This window comes from Phasianus colchicus, chromosome 7 (genome assembly GCF_987193195.1).
Source record: "Phasianus colchicus chromosome 7, bPhaCol1.hap1.1, whole genome shotgun sequence".
NCBI classification, from domain to species: Eukaryota; Metazoa; Chordata; class Aves; order Galliformes; family Phasianidae; genus Phasianus; species Phasianus colchicus.
Genome location: NC_143442.1, coordinates 35,993,922 through 36,012,829, shown reverse-complemented (window position 1 = coordinate 36,012,829; position 18,908 = coordinate 35,993,922). Strand labels below are relative to the sequence as shown.

Sequence of the window (18,908 nt, the reverse complement as noted above, 5' to 3'; positions counted from 1 at the left end):
GAGCACAGAGACTTTCAAGGGTCTGAAAGCACTTCCCCAGCTTTACCTGGGATGTGAAGGGAGGAAGAAAGACTCTGAACCTTTTGCACTGTGATTTCAGCTACCCTGGTCCAGCACCCATCACTCAGGTGTTAGTGAAACATCTGAAAGCAGCAGTTTTCATAGGTTTGCCTCCAATTCCTGATGACTCGTTCCCACTTCTAAGCAAGGGAGGGGGCTAATGGAAGGGAAAGGGTTGCAATTAAAATGATTCTTGTCTTTTTTTTTTTTTTTTTTTTTTCCTTAAGGAAATCTCTAGCTCATTAGCATCGTGTAGCTGTCTCCTGCACAACGTCCCTTGAAGCGCTCCAGAATCAAAGCTGATCTCTGCCCCTTGGTATTTAGTGATCTGCTGCAGCCAAGGCTGATGGTGAAGAAAGAGGGAAATAATTGGCTTCCCCACTCCAATGTTTTTTTGGTTTTTTGGGTTTTTTTTGCAAGGAGATGATGGAGGGAAGGCCAGAACTAAGTGGGGCAAAGTGATGAGGTAGTATCTGCGTGGGGATGGCCGAAGCTTGGTTGGGGCTCACTGCTTGCAGGTAAAAAGAACTGCCCATGTGGTCATAGTGGGGCTAGCTGGGATGAGGTATCAGAGTGCTGAGCCCAGTGAGAACAAGCCCTCAGCTTGGTGTGGTTTGTTGGAAGGAGCAATGCATTTTTATCTATCCATCCAAATGTCTTCCAAAGTCAAGATGTGAAAATGACCTCGGTGGCTCTAAGTCAGGGCATGGCCGTGCAGAGTTTGGGACAGAGGGTGTCTCCAAATGCCCATGAGAGGCCAATGAGCATGGGTGACTTCAAGCTTTCTCTCAGCCAGAAGCTGCCTGCTTCAAGGGACTGAAGTTTGCTTTGCTCTGTCCCGCATTCACACAACCTGCAGGCCAAACAAAAAGAGCACATGAATAATTCTATGAGGCTGCCCTTGGATCCAACTGCTGGTCCACTTGCAGTGAGAATCATGATGGTGAACGTAGTACTTGGTTGTGGGCTTCTGTGGGTTCTGCTATCAGCACAGCACAACAACCTGCTTTGCAGGTCCATGCTGTGCATCTCAGAGATGTTTGGTACCTTCAGTCCCCTACTTCAGAATGCTGCCCAGCCTCAGAAAGACTTTAGAAGTTTTTCAGTCTAAGAAATGCTGTTCTCTTATGGGGTGGACCAGACTCTGGTGGCTCCCCTGCCTTTTGGGATTTATTCTGGAGGAGCCTGATTGCAGGTGGGAGGGGGAAATGCATTGCACAGCTGTCCTTCGTGCAGTGAGACACAGGACTCCATGCTCTCATTCCACATACCAACAGCAGATATTAGGCTCATCACCATTGCATGTTGCATGCAGGGACATATACGGAGGGCACAGCTGATGTGGAACAAGGTGCTCAGGATAATGATTTATATGGGGCTGCCACTCCCCCATGTTGTTGAACATCTGCTTAAACACACGAATTAACCCCTTTACCAACAGTGCTTTGATTAAGGATAGAGCTTTATTTTATTTTTAGTGAATGCTAACCTGAAACATGCAGAAAGAGGGAAGGCAAGGGGAAAAACACGTGCAGCATAGTAAGCAGCTGCGTTTTGAAGGCTCTGGGATGGCTCTTTATACTCTGCCTTGTTGGCTGCTCCTAGCAGCATTGCCCATAGCAACCCTGCCTGGAGCAAGTGAGGCTGCTCCGATCCCACGGGTGTCCCTGCAGCGAGAAAGGGACCTGAATTTCCCCCCAGCCCTGCTGAGCAGTGCTCATGCCCAGCATCCATCTGGGAGGAGGCAAGGGATCGCCCATCCATCAGGGCTGCTGAATGAGGGCTACACCTCTCCTGGCTGTGAATTCAGCCAATCTACAAACCTTCCCCTTTTATATTAGCAACTTTCTCCATGTAGCCACGTTCCTGTGGGTTGGGGTTGAATGAAGAGAAGCTCCTCTTTTAATTTTTGCTGTCAGGAGTAACGGGTAAGTGTAGGAGGAGGAATATTAATCATACCCAGCAGGCATTCTTCAAACTTAGAAACAGCATAAGGAAGGAGCCCAAATGATTTAAACATTGCGGGGACCATTTGTATGGGAGTCTCATGCTTGAAAACGTGCAGAATACTCTTTTTATTTTTTTCACCCCAATTTAGTTTAAAAGGGAAGTCATTGCTCTCCCACCTTCTCTCCGCAGTGCGGGTCACTTCCGTTAAGAACTCCTTCTTGTCAATCCTCTGCTTCTTTTCCTAATTTCGTTCTATTTCTGGGTTCAAAACAAAATGAGGGACAGCGTTTCTGTTACTTTGGATTTTTCTGCTGATGTTGTGGCAGCATGGCGTAGCCCTGTGGTGGGAGGGTTGTTCTAATCCCTCTCTTGGGCATGGAGAGGCCCCAGATCTACCTGTTGCCCTGCATAGGAGCAGGGTGCCTGATGGCTGTCACGCATGACAGACATCACTGATAGGGCACAGCATCTCTCAGCCTGAGGGCATTGGTCCTCACTGCATGAGCCTGGGTGAAGAGCAGCATCCTCCTGGGCCTCTTTCCCTTCCCCTTTTTCCTTTCCTCAACCCATTTTTTCAGGAAGAGAAGCCCACAGACAAGAGCAACTGGTGACCTTTAGTGGTCTTGAAGGCTGCCTAGATTTTCTAACAGGGTTGGAAGACTTTCCATCTCCCATCCTATTGGCGTAGAGCGAGGTGATCTTCACCAGACAGAGCACCCTTATTCCAGGTCAGCTTGCTCCCTGGAGCCTGTCCAGGGACAAGGAACGAGGCACCAGCCCTTCTCCCACCTCCTCCCTTCTCTTTGGTTAATGTATCACAGAAGCTTTACTCAGATCTGCAGGAGTCTACAGCAAACATCACTGCACTGCTGAGCAAAATTGCTACTCTCTTGTGTCTCACCACTGCTGAAATTGGTTAAGAGCATCTGACTGCGGGCCAAATTTCCTCTCCATCATCTCCTTAAGCATACAGATTGTTTGGCAGATTTTACCACCCCTCAAGCATGAGTTTTAAAGGAAAAAAAAAAAAAAAAAGCCAACCGCTTGTTCAGAGAGCTAAAATCCTGCAGTGAATTTTCTCAAACAAAACAAAGCAGTCCTGGTGCAGACCCCACATAGGATGCTGGAGAGCTGGGCTTTGAGAGCAAGTGGGCTCCTGCTTTTTGTCAGCAGATCATTAAAACAGATGCTCTAGTGCAGCATTTTGGGGTTTGAGACAAAACTTCATTCTCCCAGCTTAATCTGCTTCCTTGCAGAATTCCCAGCCACTTCTGGTAAGGCATTCCAAGCACAGAGCTTGTGGGAGGCTGTGGTATTCCTCACTCACAGAAGTTTGAGAGCTGGTTCCACATGTGCAAAATGAGTTTGTCCTCCTAAATTAGTGTATGCTCTTTTCCAGGAACGCGGGGTTGATCTGGGCCAGGAAATGTGTCCACTGAGTATGTTGGAGGCGAAAACACTAGACAAAGTGGATTACAAAGCTCTTTTGAAACCGATCAGGTATGGCATCACCAGCCAAAAGAATTTATGCACTCAGGGTTCAGAAAACTCCAGAAACCTTGTGCTCTGAGCCTCTGTCTCAGGAGCTGCAGGCAACCCTCGCTCTGCTTTCAGCCCCATGGCAGAAGCAGCACAGAGAGCAGCAAGCTGTAATTTGCCAACAGGGCTGTGTACCTCAATGAGGTCTTCCTACGTGTCTATGGGAAGATTATCCTATCAAGTCCCATGCTTCTCTGAAAGGTAAGTATTTAAAACATGACTAACGCTGATAGATGCTATTATTCTATTTTATTCTCCAGCTTGTGAGTAATGTCTCATTATAAATGGGGACGCATTCAGAAAAACATCATCTTTCCCTGCTGGAACGTGGGTTCTGCTGGCACGTGGCTGCTGTGCCTACGGATGCCAGGTCCCTCTCCTCGACCTGGACACCTGCTGTCCCCCACCCAATATTTTCCTCCTCCTATGGCCCTGAGCACTTGCATTTTTGGGATCGCTGCTGAGTGATGGAGCAAGGGGCAATTAGGGTTAAGGTTAGGGTTAGGCTCTGTCCTGAGCCTTCCAACCAAAGAGAGTTCTCAAAATGTGCCCGCTTAAACGGCCACTTTGGGAAAATGGTTTGGTTGTGTTGTTAAGCACCATCTCACCCAGATCTTTGTGTTTTGGTGGCTCATGCTCGTGTCACAGGGCCGGTGCAGATCTGTGGTCTTATCCTGTGAGGCCCAGCATCCCTGATGCAGGTTCTCGCTATCCTCCATCCATCCTTTATAGCTCACGCGAAAGAAAACTACATTTTTTTTTTTATTTCCAAGCGTTGCTTTTTCCCTCACCTCCTGCTGTGTGGGCTGTTCCCTCTCCCCCCCCCCCCCCCCCTTCCTTCTTTTTGGTTTATATTATTGGAACATTTCCTCTCCTGTTTTTATTTTGAAAAGGGGAAGAGCGCCTGCATCCCCTGAGGTGTTATTACGCTGAAAGGCTGCTGATTTGACTGTGAGGCACGCTCGCACCTCCCACACTTGTGCAGCCGGTGACGCACACTGCGATCAGTGGAGAGGGGATGAATAAACCCAGCGCTCGCTCCTCGCCTGCCATCCCAAAAAGAGGGGGGGTGGAGGAGAGAAGGAGGAAAAACTGGGCTCCGGGAGTGCAGTTTTAAGAACTGTTTTCTATAGAGCTAAGGAAACTTGTTAAAATATCTATCTCCATCACACAGGCCTTCCTGGAGCCGTGGAGCTTGTGGGACCACTGAGAGCCTGGCTTCGGTGGCCCTCACCTTATGCTTCTTTGACCAGAGGCAGCACACTTCAAGGCTCTTCTCCTGCTGGAGTGTAAGTTACAGGGGTGCCTGAGGAAGGCAAGCATATGGTCCTGTTGTACCACAGAGACAACAGCAGAATTTGGGCATCACTTGTCTGCATGAAGACAGCACGCCAAGCAAAGCAGCAAAGTGGCTGTTGGGTACCTGGGCTCCCTGGGCTTAACAGATGACTTGAAATGGCTGAGCTGGAGTCAGATTTTTTTTCTTTTTTCCCCTTGTTCTGGCTGGGCCTTGCCTATCTGCACGTGACCCGGTGCTGTGGTGTGTGGCTCTGGGGGAAGATGTGCAGCAGGATTTGAGACCAGCATTGAGGTTCCACCTCTAGTTCCCCTCAGAAAGCTTTGCCTACAGCTTCTCACACCCAGAGAGTGCTTCTCCAGCAGATCCACCCCCAGCCTTACTCTGGGAAGGAAGTGGCATAGAATCAGAGAATGGCATGCAGAGGCTGCTGCTGCTTGTCTGAGCGGTTAGCGCCAGCCTTCAGAGCTGTCACATTAAGGATACAGCCTGGGTGTAGCTGTATCCTAGCTGTGCCCATCATTCACGGGCAAGTGTTTTTATGCCCCACATTTCATCCCTCAGACTATTTTAAATAATTGATATTAACACTCTGCAATGAAGAAAATGGACAATAGGCCATCGTTTACCCACTGCATCAATAATAAATGGAGCAATGCCAAAACACATCAATTGCAAGCTTGTTTGTCCTCCTCTCACATTCGCGGGGCTCCAGACCTGAAGAGGTAGAGCACGAGCAGGTGACCAGGCTGAGGTACCATCAATCAAGTGAGAAAACAGAGAGGTATGGTGTAACACAACACTACCCTTCAGGAGACTTACAGTTGGGTAAAGTTCCACGTGCTGTGTGAATGCACACATGTTGTTTCCTGTATTAATGCTGCATCCCCTAGAAACTGAAAACTCGACTTCAGCAAGTAGTTTCTGACACAAAAACAGACCCACGTTCTCCAAGCCCCTACTTATCCTGATGCTGCCAGCATCTCAGAGACGAACAAAGCAGATGCTGAAACATCTGTGCTGAGCGCACTGCTGTGGGCTCCCACATAGCACAGACAGACCACATTAACAATGGATGCATGTGAAGTGATGTGTTCTGCCAGATCAGGGGTGTAATGCCTGGCTGCCATTAATGGGCATCTGTGTTGCAAGATCAGACTAGTTATCCAAAATAAAACCCTAAAACATGGATAGTATGGATGCAGAGTGACTGTTTCACACTACAAATCCACTGCTGTCATTTCACAGTGCTGCTTCACGTTGATGTTCTCTGGTCAGCTTCTTAGCAGAAGAGAAATTCATAGTTGGGAGCATGGGAACTGATAATCTGTGCTCGTGTTAAACCTCATAGTTCCTCATTTCTTGTGGTCTTTGGACTGGTTTCCAGCTTGTCTGTGTGCAGCTGCTGCAAGGGAGGATTGTGCGTCCATGTGCAACGTTGTTTTATTCTTTGTTGCTAATATAGTTTGTCTTTTCTCTTTCCTTTGTCAAAGTGAAAGCTGCTTTCAGGTTCATCTACTTCTAGCACTGGCTGCAACTGAACACGCTGACAACACACCTGTAGTGGCAACGCTAAGTCAGAGCTTGAAGCAGTGATTGAGCACCTGGTGGGAAGGCAGGGCCAACCCAGGGGAGCTCAGGTGCATGCAATGTACCTGATGACCAGAAGGGATGGAGCCAGGATCCACCCCTTCCCAGACCTCACTTAAGTCTGGGCAGTAGAGGTAAAAAGTGTTTTGGTGGAGAACCCTGTCTACCTGAGGCCTTCTGAAGGTAAGCAGCCTTTTCCCTTTATTTCTGAGCCTGTGGCTGTTGCATTTGTGCGAATTCTCATTTGCTGTAGCCTGGGATCTTGCTGTTCTGCTATCCCTGCTACACCTTCCATTGCATTACAGCATCTGATGCTGCGTGTTGTTCTGCAAGCCATGTATAAGAAACATCTTCATATCTGCCTGAGCTATGCTGCAGACATCTTTGTTCAAATTCCTAGTACTGCAGACGTGACATTCAGCTGAGTTGATTGTGCCTCCCACACCAGTCTCTCTGTGTCCTGACCCTCAGTGCTTATGCATGAGTGGCTGCTCTTTAACTGGTTTCCATGGATAGCTCTGTTCTGACTATTTGGAGCCATTCCTCTAGAGTTAAAATTCCCACTGACCACAGCTTTCTCCCTTTACAGCAATTCTTCCTGAAAGCCAACATTTCTAAAGGAATTGCTGCAGATTCAAAATTAACTGTGAGAGTTTCAGCTTTGTACCTTGTTAATCCAATTCCTAACTCTTGGCACCAAGCAAAGTGAAATACCCCTTGTGCCTTGCTCTGTCCTGGCTACCACTCTTGCTGTTCTTACCACAGTTAGCTGATTCAGGTGTAATTCTGGCAATAGCATCCCTCCCTCTTTTTCCCCTTTGGCAGGCTCAGCGATATGTGTTTTCCATACCTCTACTGCTCTGTGTTCTGTATGCTATTTTGTGCTCAGACTTGGGACCTTTTGTAGAAACGCTTGGTGTTGGGCAGCCGGCCTCTTTGCTAGCTCTTGTTCTGCTTTCTTAGCCCACAAGTTTATAGATCTGAAAAAAGAAGCTGACGCTTTCCAGAGAAGAGAACCTGGAAGACCTGGCTGCTTCTGGGACAATCTCTGCTGTGCTGCTTGCTCCTCGTAACCGACATGAGAAACTCTCCAGGCAGCTGGCAATACTACTGGGGGAAAAATCCTCTTGTGCTGAAGCTGAAATGTTTCACTGGCTCAGTTTGACATTAATGCCTACCTTTTTCTTTTTTTTTTTTTTTTTCTTCTGTCTGGCCACAGGGCAGAAGATAGAACTACCCCAACGTTAGTTTCCAGAGTCCTCTGCTGCTGGGCAAGGCACTTTTCCTCCCAGTGCCGGCTGGCAGCCCGGCCCTGCAGCTTGGCTGCCTCCCCTTCCACTGGGAAGGTTAAAAAAAGAAAACTCCAAACCTCAAACCGACCAAAAAATCCCTCCTTGAAACTAAACCCGATTTCCGACTCCCCTTTGAAAAGGAAGTGCCTTTCTTCCCATGCAGCTCTAACAATGACCCTCTTTGCTGTCTGAAAAGTTAAGCTGCTCTGCTCTGATGTCTCATTGAGTCCCTGCAGATTTTAAGTAGCTTGATGTATATGGCTCTCTGCCATTCCCTTGCCAGGGATATTTTTAAATAGCCGTTGTTTTGGTGGCAGGCATGAAAAGCCAAGTTCTCTCTATTGCTGGCCGTGCAAATCCTGCTCCTGAGGCTGTTGAAATGGCTGATGTCAGGATGCAGGCAACAGCGTTTCTGGCACTGCTGGGAGGTGAAATTGCTCTTGGCAGGGGCAGCCCAGCTGTTTCTTTTATCTCTGTTCATGGCAAGGGGCAAGGTGGGGAAGGGAGGGATTAATGAAAGTTTGAATATTTTGGAAGCACTATAAACAGTGTGTGTTGGGGGGGAAACAGTGACACTGTCTTGTCAGTATGGTTCAGCTTACGTTTGCCTCTGTCTTACAAAGGGCTTGAGCCTTCCTATACTCTGAGCTAATGCAAAATTGCTTGCTAGCTGTGATGCAGCTTGCTTTTCTCTCTGGAATAGTGGAACTGTTTCAGGACATTATTAGGACTGGGAAAAACTACCCAGCGTGTCAGAAGAGAATTTAAATCAGGCCCAGAGCAACTGGCACTTGGATATGACAATTTTATGGGAGTACTGCAAGGCAGGTATGATTACAGCTCATATAACAAGCTGAGAAGTGAGCGTAAGAAACTGTGAGCACATTAAAGACAACAGTAGTGTGCAGTCTGGGTGCTCATAAAGATACAGTTCGTTCTTTCTCTTCATAAAAAAAAAAAGACTGTTACCTGTTGGATGCTGCTCTGGCTTCCAGTGATACAATTAACGGAGTTTGTTTTGGACTTGCATAGATGATCTAACCATGAATAATGTCTTAGATTACATCCTGAAATGTCAGCATCACTGATGGCAGCTACCATCTTCAGGATGTCTTCACGGCGGCGTTCTGGATGTGTTATTTTTCCAGGTGGTTTCAGATAATAGCAGGGTATGAAGAGCTCTGCTGTCAGTAAAATATCAACACAGGCAACTCTCAGCAGGTAGCTGGTAATAAAAGATTCTCATGCTGGCAGTGGAATCTGTGGATTAGGATTTACTGCTGCTTTGGCAACTAGAAAGAATGAACATTAAAACTATCGGTGCCTGAAAACTCAGGGTGTGAAGGGAGGGAGTTTTCCATCTGGCTGGGACCCCAAGTTTGTGTCCTTGTCTTCCTATGCTGGCCAGTTTAGAACCCCCTGCATTTCCTCCCCTTTCCAGCTCATTCTGCTGAAATGTTTTCCTTCCCTAAAAATACTTCCCATCCTCTCTGAGGCTGCTGTTTAGAAGAAATAAAGACAAATCATTTGGCTGCTGAGCATGTATTTTGGAGTAAAGGTTTAAGTAAGAGCTGGGGAGCTCCATGGGCCTTGACCAACAGCGCCCATGTACATGGCAGCATGTGCAGAGAGATGTGAGGGCTGTAAGAGTTAACTGGCATAGGCTCTGCTATTAAGAGCACAAGAGTTTCTAGCCAGAGGCTCTGGAAAGAAGTAGTAAGGGCCAGTGGATACAGGCTGAGCTGCAAGGAGACACTCCCACGAGCATCCTCTAATTTATCTCTTATTCTTATCAGCCTCTTAAAATGAGCCTGACTGCATGGGGGACTCCTGTGGCCAAGCTCTCATGCAGGTTGGCTTAGGAAGGGGTAAAGCAGACAAGCACCAGTTTTCTCTAATAACTACCTTGCTAGGGAAAGGTTGTTTCTCAGCAGGGCCAGCTGAAAGAGATGACTACTACACTTTCAGTGGGAAAGCTAAGGAATAACTGATCATGGGAGAGCTCATCCAAAAAAAGCTGGAAATTGTGGACTGGAGGGAAGCAAAGATGCTGCTTTGTACTTCTGGGCCTCACAGCCCAGGCCCTGGTCCTGTAACAGACACAGAGCTGGTGGATCAGTGGAAGGTTTTCTAGAGATAGAACTGGAGTTAGGAGGTCACCCAGGCGCTCACTGCTTGCAGCATGATGAAGAGAGCTATAGACGAGGCTATGTGCTTGGTCCCACTCATACAAGGTGTGGTCTTGGAACAGATTTTATCCCTCTGTCACCAAACCAAGCACTTCATCCAAGTTCTTGCAGCTCCTTGGTTTTGTCGCTGTCACAGACAAAATGTTTCCCTGCCCTCAAATTCTCCACCTCCTCTTCAGCATAATTTCCTGTACGGCCACAAGCAGTATTGCACCCAATCATTTTGAGCTGAATTGCATTTGATTAGTTGCCTTATTGGTGACAGGACAGGGCAGTTCTCTGAAGCCTTTTTTGTCAATTCTTGGATCTTGTGTTTGGCACAGCGGTGTCTCGTTGTGCATAGGGATCACAGGTCTCCCTGATAACAGCACTCAGTCCATCAGGGAAAGTACAGAGCTGCAGCTTTGGTTCTAGTCCAATTGCACCACCTTTCCATCACAAAGAAATATAGTCCTACAGTGCTTAAGAAAGGCTACTTGTTAGCAATAACTCAGGTGAATGTAAACAAATCTACATAATGCTCCATATCACAAGTCAGCTGTTTAAACACAGAACCTAAGGCATAGCAGTAGATCACCAAAATATATGGCAGATATTATCATAATATCATAGAACTGCTTCTCAAAGAATTAAAATGATCTTTTAGGGCATTTGGCTATCTTCAGCTCTTGAAGGAAATGTTCCCCTAGCTGCAATAAATTCGACTGTCTGATAACTACAGTCAAATGAAGAAATTAGATTGCCTAGTAATAATACATGGGAAGAAAATAACATAGCCACTTTGGGAACATTACATGGCCAAGTGTGTGAAAATCTGAGAGAAGGAAATCTGATCTTGCTCAAAAATGAAGGTGTTGCAGTAATGCCTTAAAAGGATGCAGGTTCCCAAATAATAGGCTTCCTGGGGGGATCTCTCTCAAGCCTAACTTCTGGAGAAGCTTCTCTTCTGGGCTTACCCACTTGTCTGACAGTGGCTGGGGAGGACTCTGCTGTGTGGCTGAGTTGTTCCAATTATTTTTGCTGTTAACACATCAGCACTTTCACTGGTTGTCCACAGTTTGAGGCTTACTGTGCAAGTTGAGCAGGCCTCTCTTGCTAGAAATCTTTCCTCCTGCTCTTTCACCGTGGACTGCTATGGTCTGGTCAGACCACCTCTCCATCCTGAGAAATGAGGTAGAATCATAGAATCACAAGGTTGGAAACGACCTATAAGATCATCTAGTCCAACCATCTTCACACTACCACTGTTACCACAAGCACTAAACCAGATCTCGCAGCTCCTTGTCCAGACACCTCTTGAACACTGCCAGAGATGGCGACTCCACCACCTCCCTGTGCAGCCATTCCAGTGCCTGACCACTCTCTGAGAGAAAAAGTTCTTCCTTAAGTCTAACCTAAACCTCTTCTGATACAACTTGCGGCCATTTCCCCGGGTCCTGTTTGTTGCCTGGGAGAAGAGGCCAAACCCCTCCTCATCACAGCCTCCCTTCAGGAAGTTGTAGAGTGCAGTGAGGTCTCCCCTGAGCCTCCTCTTCTCCAGACTGAACAATCCCAGCTCCCTCAGCCGCTCCTCATAAGGCCTGTGCTCCAGACCCCTCACCAGTTTTGTTGCCCTTCTCTGGACACGCTGCAGGGCCTCAATGTCTTTCTTGCAGTGAGGGGCCCAAAACTGAACACAGTACTTGAGGTGCGGCCTCACCAGAGCTGAGTACAGGGGATGATTACCTCCCTGCTCCTGCTGGCCGCACTGTTTCTAATGCAGGCCAGGATGCCGTTGGCCCTCTTGGCCACCTGGGCACACTGTCGGCTCATGTTCAGCCATGCATCAACCAACACCCACAGGTCCATTTCTTCTTCACAATCACCCAGCCACTCGTCCCCAAGCCCATAGCGCTGCATGGGGTTGTTGTGGCCAAAGTGCAGGACCTGGCACTTGGCCTTGTTGAACCTCATCCCATTCACCTCAGCCCAGAGATCCAGCTTATCTAAGTCCCTCTGAAGGGCCTCCCTACCCTCAGGCAGATCCACACCACCTTACGGCACTCAGGGACAGCCTGTTCTTGCGCCTTTAAGATTTCTGTCTTGAAGAGCATCCAGGCTTCCTGGACCCCTTTACCCTTAAGAAGTGACTCCCAAGGGACCCGTGCTACAAGCGTCCTGAACAGATCAAAGTCCGCCCTCTGGAAGTTCAAGAAAGTAGTTTTGCTGGTCACTCTCTTGACACCCCCAAGAATAGAGAATTGTACAGTTCCATGGTCGCTCTGCCCAAGACGGTCCCCAACCTTCACTTCTCCCACCAGTCCTTCTCTGTTAGCGAAGATCAGGTCTAGCAGCGCACCACCCCTGGTAGGCTCTCCTACCAGTTGCATAAGGAAGCTATCTTCCACGCACTCTAGAAACCTGGATTGCTTCCTCTGTGCTGTATTATACTTCCAACGTATGTCAGGGAAGTTGAAGTCTCCCATGAGAACAAGTGCTGGCAATCGCGTGACATCCGCGAGCTGCTCATAGAAAGCTTCATCCAACTCTTCATCCTGGTTAGGCTCTCTATAGCAGACCCCCACCAAGATGTCACCACTACAGGCCTTCCCCCTGATCCTTACCCATAGACACTCAGCTCTGTCATTACGAACCCCAAGCTCTTCAACATCAAAACAGTCTTTGATATAAATGGCCACACCACCACCCTTCTTTCCTCGTCTATCCCTTCTAAAGAGCTTGTAACCATCTATCACAGCACTCCAGTCATGGGAGCGGTCCCACCATGTTTCAGTAATAGCAACAAGGTCATAATGAGTCGTCTCAGCCCTGGCTTTCAGGGCTGGTTTTCCAAGCTCCAGCCTAGACCTGCTGCTCCTTCTGCCTCGCTGCTTTCCAGATGTGCTTCCTGCACTGCTCCAGCCATGGTCTTGCCAAAGCTCTCTGCGGATTTTCTGCTCTGTATTTATACAGGCACTGAAGTGAACTCTCCCTCCTCCTTCCTGCTGGTTCTTACGCAGCTGGTTATTTGCCAGGGACTCTCTTGCTCAGTCCCCAATGAATGCAGTCCCTTGTCCTGAAAATGCAACGCGTCCTCTTGTTCCTACATGCAGTGACTTGCATTTGGTTGTACTGAAAAATAACAAGCTGTTCTGTGGAACCCAGTTTCCCATTGCTTTCCAGATTGCTCTGCATCCTTTCTGCCTGTCAAGCTTCTTACATTGCACCCAATCAATCTGACGTCTGAGCCTCTCTTGCTGGGGAATGGAAATCATAGTAAATATTCTGCAGTCTGTGCGAAATGAGTTGGTGCTTCCAATGCAGTTGCCTTCAGGCAGGTGTTTACATATCAGCCCTCTGACTGTTCTTACACTTGGAACCTGCTGTTGTGGATGTTGCTGCAGGATTTGGGCTGGATCCTGCACTGCAAGCCCCCTGGTTGCTGGGAATGTGCTGGCTGCACTGAGCATTAGGCTGGGGACTTCAGGTATGTTCAGGTACCCCTGTGGTTGACTTTGTGATGTGATTTTCCCAAGGGCTGAGCCAATATATGTTGATATCAACAGGAATTATTCTGTTGGCCTCGGTGAGCACTGAATGTGTTTCTGTATACATGTATCTTATTGCAGGTTAGTTTTAAAAAGAAGAGAGGGGATGAGTAGAGTCAGGGCTGCATTCAGTGTAGATAAGTACATATAAGTACAGCACTTTCTTCCTCACAGTGATTTTGCAGAAGAGAATCCACCTTTTCCAGTGAGCCCTGCACTCCCCAACACAACTTCTTTTTTTGTGTGTGTGTGTGTTATACTTTCAGCTTTCCAACCTCCAGTCTGGGTTAAGAGTGCACCACCACCTAAACTCACAGCCTTGCTTTCCTAAACAGAGCAGTTTCCCAGGCAGGTGTATCCATCAGCCTCAACATTGCCTCCAGCTGCCTCTATATGGGGTTTGCTTGGTGGCAGTCCTCTGCAAAAGAAGCCTCACCTGGGACACTGGCTAAAAATAAAATGTGGAAGACTGTGGATTTGCAGCCTGCTTCAAAAGCACTTTGGCTGTATGAATATCTTTCCAACAAACCCACTACCTGCATAATAAGATTGTTCAAACAAGGCTCATGGAGATGCGGGGAACCTCTGCTATGCTGCAGAGCGGCCACCAAGGTATTGCTAGCAACCACAAATCAAACTGCTACAGAAAAAGCAAATGAGCTGCAAACCAAAGCAGAGATCTCATTCCTTGACAGGGAAGGTGAGCCAGAGCTTCAATGAATGCAACGGGGGAAGTGCAGCAGCTGTGAGGGAAGAGGCCCTACCACTGTGATGGTGGGCAGCAGAGAGACAGCAGCTATCCTGTTCTTTTCCTGTGAAAGCAGGAGTGATCACATACTGAAATACCCAAGTTAATTCTGGATTGCCTGCTTTAGCTCACATTAGCTTTGTACCTTCTGCTTGCTGATCTTTCTTGGGTTTTGTTATTTTCTAATCTGTGCAAGGATCTTCCCTCTTACTGCAGGGTGTCAGAGCATCCATTGATGAAGCACACTGGAAACCTTCTGAGAAACCCAAGAAGATTAAGACAACTGTGCCTACCTTATCCATGTGTTTGCCAACTCCTTCTCCATGCTGCCATATTTTGATGAGACAGAACTTTCCCTTGCTGACTCTCCATGGATGTATTCTTATCCACGTCTTTTCCTTTTGTAAACATAAAAACAGAGAATGGTTTCTACCAATATGTCCATAGCTGTGAGTCTTGATAGTTTTCACTTCCCTGGATCTTCATATTTGAAAAGTGGTTCATTTTACCAATACCTAGTCCTTTGGTGTTATGGCAGCTTAAGATGATGGGTCACAAGCTTTACTGGTAGTTCAGTTAATTCATCTTTAATTTCCTTTAGAAAGCATAAATGACTTTGCTGATGAGAAGTTGTTAAATCTGGAGGCTTAATTATTGTGGTTGTTTGATCTGACCAGCCTCTTGCCTGGAAAATTCACTCTAGGTTTTGTCTCCTGTCATAGAAGGTTGGTCTAGGAAAAATTCCCCTTGCTCCAAATATTCTTTCTTCCTATGCCAGTAACTTGCTTTAGAAGTTATATCCATGCTTAAACCCTATTGACTTCAGTGGTTTTTTGGAAACTATATTTAGATGAAAGCATTAGTTTTGAAAGCGTTGGCTCCATTAGGAACGCATGCTAGACATTCTCTCCCAGAATTTTTCAGTGTTTTTCTTCTGTACCAATTATGCCTGGATCCAAAGTTAATCTGCGAAACACAAGAACAGCTGTACTAAGGCAGACCAAAGCCTTGTGCACCATCTCTGACACAGCCTGGTAGGGGGTGCTTAAAGGGAAGAGCCTAAAATCAGGAGTTACACCAACTCCAGCAAACACTCCCAGGAGGTTGTAGTTTAGCAGCTCACTGCACTAGAGGTTTTCTCTATGTTTTTATATTTGCTAGACCTTTATGTTCAGCTTACTTTCCTTTATTCTGGCTAACTGCCTTTGGAGCAAGCTTAGGCCTCTGCAACCATCTATGGCAGCAAAGTTCACGATGTGCAGGAAAAACTGCTTCTGCGTGGTTTTCCATCTGCTGTCTGGTGAAGGATGTTCATCATACTCAGCTAGTAGTGACAGTGCATCCACTGCCACCGTGTGCCTCCTGATGTGCTGGGAAATGCCCCAGAGATCCAGAAGTCACTTCTTCTCAGGTAGCAGAGGAAGTGGACAGGCTTAAGCTGTGACTTCTTGGGGAGGACTTCTTGTGCCATTTCCTCACACCCAGTTCATCTCTTGGCTCGCTGCTTGGGAAAGAGCCAACATTCTTGTTGATTTGGGTTCTCCTTCTTGAGTGCATAATATAAAATGAAAAACCTATAGTGAGGTCAGCTTGGTTATGTGCTGCTAGTTATTTACCAGATAATCTGTTTTATTACCATGCTCCTTAGTCCTTCTGCAGCTCCTTATAGACAGCACTAATTCCTGCAACTTTAAGTATTTTTTTCTTAGCAGCCTCAGCAGATTTTTTTTTTAGTATTCTTTTTTCCAGACCATTTAGGCTCTGAAAACAGCCCGTGCCACGGCCCAAACTAATTCAGGATTCTACTAGGATTCCCTCCTCTTTGAAAAATAACCATTTATTCCTACCTGTCCCTTCGTATTTTCTACTAGTTTTGAATTCACAGAAGAGAGAACCTCTCTTCTAATCCCAGGAGAGATTAAATTCCTTGGAGCCCCTGGTGAGAGAGCTTTTGAGAAACCAGAGCACACTGCATCAGCCAAACTGCCCGTACTGACACGTGCATTGATGCCTACAGAGCATTCCCCAGAAGGTGTGATTCCTGCTACCAGAAGCATGCTTTCTTCATCCTACATCTTTAATGCTGTTACGTAGCCTCTGTCGCTTTGCCCAGTGTTACATCTGGACTTTAAGTAGCTCACTGATTTCCCTCTTAGGTTTGTTTCTGCCCACTTCCCTTTTCCAGAGGCTGGCAGTGCTGGAGTCGATGCCATCTTATTCCTGGGCTATGTCTCACCTATGACAGTACACACTGGTGGTGAGACAAGGCATCATCTGGATGTGAAACTGTGCTTTTCTTGGCAGATGGGAAATGTTTGAAGTCCCATGAACTTTTATGGCATCACCTGCAGCTTGTATGCACTGCTTCAAACAAATGCTCAGGGCACTGAGAATGTTTTTCTCTTTCTATTTTGGAATGAGGTGCTGCATATTAGTAGCAAGCCCATAGCTGCTCAGATACTGCCGAGTTATTTTTGATTTTAAGAGCTACAGAATAATTTGCTAGGGCACACAAAGAAGTGTCAGTCCTTGCTTTTTCCAGAAATGCAATCAAAATTATTCTACCATAATCAAATTTGTCTTTGTATGCAGAGAGAAACGTGTGCTGCAGGAGGTGGTTGTGTCCAGGTCCCTCTGTGTCCCATAACCCAGGTGTCTGTTCCTTTTATGTCAGGAATGGCTTGGCATCAGTGTTACGTGGCCTTGCTATGCGAAGAAAAATAATAAAGGTTTTGATGAGAAGGTGATTCGTTTGTCCTGCTGCAGTAACACTACTTAGGCTGACCAGCTCAGTTCCAGAGAAGCTGAGCGTTCCCCGAGTCTGCCAAGGGCAGGCATTTTTCTTAGCAATATTTACAGCATCTCTTTGAAGCCAAATGTTTTTGGGGTTTTTCACCACTCCCCTCATTCCCATTGTGACTGTTTCCCCCATGGACCATTTCTTATGGTTTCAGGAGTGATACCGCTAAGGGCTGGCCCAGCGTGGAATTTCTGCAGTCCTGAACTGCTCTATTTGTACTCCCAGGGCTGGATTCAATTGACAAGAGGCTCCGCAGCCAACCCCCTTGGACTGCACATGTGTTTATTTAAATGTCAGTGGCCCACACAAGCTGAATACCTATTAGCTAGAGCACGCATAAAATTCAAAGCACAGCTACAGTTCATATTTATTGCTCAAAGTACAGTTCTCTTTATTGTTGTCATTTCAGTTCCCTTGTATTTATGGTATTATTCAGTCAGCTCTGAGAACTTAACTAGCACTTTGCAGTGTTTCTATACTGCGAGGGTATAATATCCGTCTATAATAAATATATAGGTGAGGAATTTAAGAAACAAAACAAAACAGCAACAACATATAGCGTGTGAAAACTTCGGCAAGCAAATAAAATATCCCCTGCTAGAGCTGAGGAAGAAAACACATGTAGACACGTGCACAAAACCCACCAGTATCACCTCGAGTCACTTAATGAGCAGTAGATATGAGCTTCCACTCTGTTTTTTCATCTCTGGCTTTTGCCATTCTCCAGTGGTACTGTAGCATACATGCTGTCAAGCGCCCAGCTCCCATGTGAGGCAGTGGCAGATACTGCTGTTATGGGCTGTGTGTAAGTAGTGCTCTTCTGGTGCTTGTCTATGAATGACACTGGAGTACTGCTGTCTGCAGAGCTGTCAGCCAAGCTTCTCAGCCAGAAACATGATAGGAAAGCTTGCTGTGGTCCCGGGAACGAAGTGAGCAGTTGTGGTAAATGGGTATATTTCTGGTTTATCTCTTAAAATAAAAAGACAAAAACTCAAATAGTTAAATCCGGTGTAGGAAAATAAAGATGCATTTCTTCTAAACGGTGGGTTGTTAGAGTTAGGGTAGTAGGTGAGGCTGCAGTTGGGCCTGATGATCTTGGAGGTCTTTTCCAACCTGAGCAATTCTAAGAGTCTAAATGCGGGTGGAGAGATGAGAGATGTCTCTTGCAGCTGGTATTCCAGAAACCTGCCCTATTTCAATTCTAACATTTGCCTTGTTAAGGAAATTTCTGTAAAAGACAATAGTTTCTGCTAAGTGTAAAGCTATTTCTAGTGGACTTTGAATTTCACTGGCAACACTCAGCTGTGCCCATTCTTAGTTTGGAGGGAGGATAAAGCTCCATTTGACTTGAGAGAAAAATAGTTTAATTAAAGGAAAAAAAAAAGAAAAAACTTTATGTTTGGCTATGTTGTTCTGCTGACATGAATGTGAGTGACTCCAAGTGGGATTTTGGGCTCAAGCCCAGAAAAGCAAAAGCACTCCTTTAAAAATAACTCGAAGGTTGGAGTTTTGGACTGTGGCTTCAGAGGCTGTATGGTAGTCAGTCAGGCCCTTGCTGAGCCGAGCTGCCAGTGACAGAGGTACTCAAATCAGAGTGATGTTCCTCAGAACTTGCCTTTAAATAGAGATCTGAGAACTTCTTTCACAATGATGTAAGAATCCACCTTCCTCAGTCTTGTGGCAAGGTGTGCATGGGAGGAGCATAGACCTGCAGCAGCACAATCACCTCCAAAATACATTCATGCACCTGTGTAGGACACAACTCCTTCCTCTAGCCTGGTCATTGCAATTCTTTTTCTTTTCTGACCTTGATAGCCCTTATTTTGCTTCTATCATGACAAAGATAGCCACTTTACTCTTGGCTGACTGCAGGGTGCTAGCAGCAAGGCTGAAACACTTGATAGCCTCTATTGAGA

At 46.6% G+C, this 18,908-nt stretch overlaps 1 long non-coding RNA gene across 1 annotated transcript; it reads left to right on the top strand.

Annotated features, from left to right (window-relative positions):
* Positions 1-4,814: 4,814 nt before the first annotated feature.
* On the top strand, positions 4,815-8,069 carry LOC149917339 (uncharacterized). Its single transcript, XR_016468052.1, has 2 exons — positions 4,815-6,619; positions 7,400-8,069. It is a non-coding gene; the product is annotated as an uncharacterized LOC149917339 (long non-coding RNA).
* The last annotated feature ends 10,839 nt before the right edge of the window (positions 8,070-18,908 follow it).